Source organism: Trachemys scripta, chromosome 6 (assembly GCF_013100865.1).
Source record: "Trachemys scripta elegans isolate TJP31775 chromosome 6, CAS_Tse_1.0, whole genome shotgun sequence".
Classification (NCBI taxonomy): domain Eukaryota; kingdom Metazoa; phylum Chordata; order Testudines; family Emydidae; genus Trachemys; species Trachemys scripta.
This window is the reverse complement of record NC_048303.1, coordinates 8,864-13,068: the sequence shown is the minus strand read 5'-3', so window position 1 is coordinate 13,068 and position 4,205 is coordinate 8,864.

Sequence of the window (4,205 nt, the reverse complement as noted above, 5' to 3'; positions counted from 1 at the left end):
ATGCACCTCGCCCAGCATCTGCAGTGACCCTCGCACAGCGTTCCCAGAACAGTCGGGTCTGTCCGTCACCTGGACACAGCACAGGGAGCCCTTAGGGTAGCCCAGAGAACTGACGGTTGGAGCATCGTCCAGTCTGGCCAGCCCAGCGCCCAGCCAGGCTGTAGGGAACCCATTTTCTTTGATCTCTTTTGTCAGATTCCAGGTGAGAGTCCCGGCTCCTCCCAGCTGCCAGCTCTGATCCCCACCTCATTCCTCCCCAGTCCCTTGTCCTCCAGCTGGGGATTGTTCAGTTTCCCTAAGGAGAGGTGGGACAGTCCATATCCCCTGGGTCGTTGGGTGCCAGGCGCCAATGTCTTGGCGATTGGATCTGCCTGTCTCTTCTCAGATGCTCCACTAATGTGGGGATTAAGGCCCAGACAGCTAGTTCCAAACCTATGTCTGTTCACCTGCCCTGAGAGCAAACAGTCCCCTTCCACACACCAGGTAACAATGCAGCAGATGGGGAAACTGAGGCATACACAGGCTTCATACAAATATTACAAACTATTCCCACTTTGTCAGTCTCACTGCAGACACTGGCTGGATGCGTCAGTCACTAAAGAGTGGATACATCTCTCCCGGGGTCTGTCTCAGTTGGACTCGCTGGGCAGAGCTCACAGCGCGAAGCAGGGGGGCTGGAACCCCAGAGACTCAGTCTAGGAGGTGGTGAGACCACGTAGCTGACTCTGGAGGAAGAGTGAGACCCCCACGGGGGGTCTGTCCCAGTGACGGGCTCCTCCTAGAGACCGGTCCAAGGCTCGGGGCGTTGCACCGTTCCTGTGGGCTTGGGACCGCATGGCTTGAGACAGTTCTTCAGTCCAGACTGGGTGGGAGTCACCTCCAGGGTGGACCATTGTGCATTGCACGTCCTACAATAGGGGTCTGTTAGCATTTGAAGTCAGATGCTAAAGACGAGCTGGCAGAGACTGCAGAAAGACACTAACCGAAAGAGGTAAATAGCGGGGTGGGGGTGGGGACCCTAGGTGAACAGCACAGGTCTGGTGCATTTGGAGGTGCAGACACCCCAGCACCCTTCACCTAGGCAGTGATCTGACAGCAGATTTTCTTCATGGTAGTTCGGTTCATGAGAACACCTCTTCTGATGTTGTGTACGGAACCGTTTGCTCCCATCTCTCCCGCTGGTTTCTATTTGAATCGCTGTTCTCTTAAATACTTTCCCTTTTTGTGTAACTGAACTCAGCGCTGTGTGTGGTACAGGGGTGGGGGTGGGGGAGCGAAGGCAAAGCTGGGGTACACTGTGACCGGCTGGATCACAGAAACCCTCTTGGGAGCTGCCACTTGATGTGCCAAGACTACCCCTGCTTCTGTTTTCCCTGCCAGCTCAGGCCTCCAGCACCCTGTCTTGCTGAGCCAGACACACCTGTCTGCTCCAACACAGACCCAGGGTCTGACTTACTTGCCCAAAAGCTGCAAGTTTGTCTGAAAACAGCTCACAGAAGTGTACTTGTCTTTAGCACTCAGATGCCCAACTCCCAATGGGGTCTAAACCCAAATAAATCCATTTTGCCCTGCATAAAGCTTATGCAGGGTAAACTCATAAATTGTTCGCCCTCTATAACACTGATAGAGAGATATGCACAGTTGTTTGCTCCCCCAGGTATTAATACATACTGAGTTAATTAATAAGTAAAAAGTGATTTTATTAAATACAGAAAGTAGGATTGAAGTGGTTCCAAGTAGTAACAGACAGAACAAAGTAAAAGCCACCAAGCAAAATAAAATAAAATGCACAAAACTATGTCTAATCAAACACTGAATACAGATAAGTTCCTCACTTGTTCCCGAATGCTCCCTTTTACAGACTAATCTCCTTTTAGCCTGGGTCCAGCAATCACTCACACCCCTTTGTTCCAGTTTCTTCCAAGTATCCTGGGGGGTGGGGAGGCTCCATCTTTGGCCAGCTGAAGACAAAATGGAAGGGTCTTCATGGGTTTAAGCAGACTTTCTCTTGTGGGTGGAGACCCCCCTCCTCACTCCTATGCAAAGTCCAGCTCCAAGATGGAGTTCTGGAGTCACCTGGGCAAGTCCCATGTCCCTGAATGACTCACAGTCTTTACAGGCAGAAGCCATTGTCCACATGGCATCTTGTATGTCTCCAGGAAGACTTCTCATGTGGATTGGAGCATTCCAAGATGCATTGTTCCCCAAGTGCTTCCTGATCGGGTACTTAACCTGGCGAATTCCTTCCTAAAGGACGAATTGGGTATTCACCCACCAAAGCTTATGCTCCAATATCTGTTAGTCTATAAGGTGCCACAGGACTCTTTGTTGCTTTTTACAGATCCAGACTAACACGGCTCCCCCTCTGATTCCTAAAGAAGCTGACCAAATGCCTCCCAAAGCTTACTTAGAAACCAAGCCAGCACACAGCCCATATTCTTAACCTCAAGTACAAAATGTGTACCAATAGGATGAATAGATATAATAGACCAGAACCTTTACAGAGAGATGTTACGTGGCACAGGCAGCACAAAACATATTCCGGTTATGTCATATTCCCATAAAGCCTTATAGGAGGTACCGTCACACAGTGCTCCTCTGGGCACCGGGGATCTTGGATTTCTCGGGGGATGCAGCGATTGGGGCTGGATCACAGAGCAGAGGCGACACTGCAGGGCCGTGGGGACTGGGTGGATCTGTGGGCAGCCTGCAAGGCAAAGGCAGGGCTGGTGCAGCCCGGCGGAGAGGGATGGAGGGCTGCCAGGCTGGGGGCGGCAGCGGGCTGGCAGCGGCAGGGATAACAAGGCGACTCTCAGCCCTGGGTGCCCTGAGAGGCGTCACAGTGTTTGCACTTGACTGGGCCGAACCCCTCAATTGTCCCTGTCTGCCTGGGGCTCTAGTCTGCGTCTGCCTTGCAGGGGGGCCTTCCTCCCAGGGACACCAGGACCCTCAGTTTTCTCCATTGCTCCCACTTCACATTGGCCTTTCTCCTGGCCAGGGCAGCCTCAATCCCCAGCCACGTGGCTTCCAGCTGCTCGTCCCGGATTCACCAGGGCTGCATCCCTGGCTCCCCCCGGCACTGCAGGTACAGCTCTCCGCCCTGGCTCTGCCGGCAGCTCAGGCCATGGCACCGGTGGCAGAGACTGGGGGTTATGTGACATTGAGTGTAATATAATATCTCACTGAAAGGTGACAGGGCCAGAAAGAGTTAATTAACTCACAGACTGACCTGACTCATGGCCGAACTTCAGAGACTGGTTAGGAAGATCTGTAAATGAATAGAGCTTTGAAATGCAAGTCTGTATTGTTAGAGGTAGAAGGGGAGATGTTTGCTCAGGTCTTGTGATGTCAGCAAACAAGTCTTGTCTATTGCTATAGCTTTCATTCAAAGATTAAAAAAGGAATATTAACATCTGTGATGATACTTGAGTGAAATAGTATTATTGTCTCTATGTCTCTTTGAAGGTTGTGGTAACCTGTATCTGAACTGTTTAATGGATAAATTACCCTGTGCTAATTGCTGGGATGTTTGGGAGAAGGAGAGTTAAGCCTATTATTTTCTCAGGCCAAAAGGCTGCTGGAAATGTATAAGAACCCTGGGACACGATCCTGCTTCATCTCAGATCTGCTTTGGGTTTCAAGAGGGGGAAACCTTAAGCCGCAAGGATTGAGATCCCCAGTCACTGACTGGAGTCACCCTGAATATGGACATTGGACTATAACCTCTGGACTATTTCTAAAAGGACTTTTGGCAACTACAAGCTCATCTCTGCTATGTATCTGAACCTCTAGAATTGAATTCAAATCTGTCTGTATATTGATCTTTTAACCAACACTCTCTCTCTTTTCTTTTTTAACAAATTTTAGCTTAGTTAACAAGAATTGGCTATAACTGTGTATTTGGGGTAAGATCTAAGTTATAATTGGACCTGGGTGTGTGGCTGATCCTTTGGGGTTGGAAGAACCTTTTCTTTTATATGATGAGAGAAGATTTTCAGTAATCATCATCATATCTGACAGGTGTGTCTGGACGGAGGCCTGAGGCTGGGCACTTTAAGGGAACTGCGTTGTTTGGACGTCTGAGTAACCAGTGAGGTAATACAGAGGCTGTTTTGGGCTGGTTGGTAAATCTAAGCATTAGAAGATCCCCCAGCGTTTGGGGTTGGTCTGCCCCGTTTTGTTTGCAGTTCACCCTGATTGAGTGA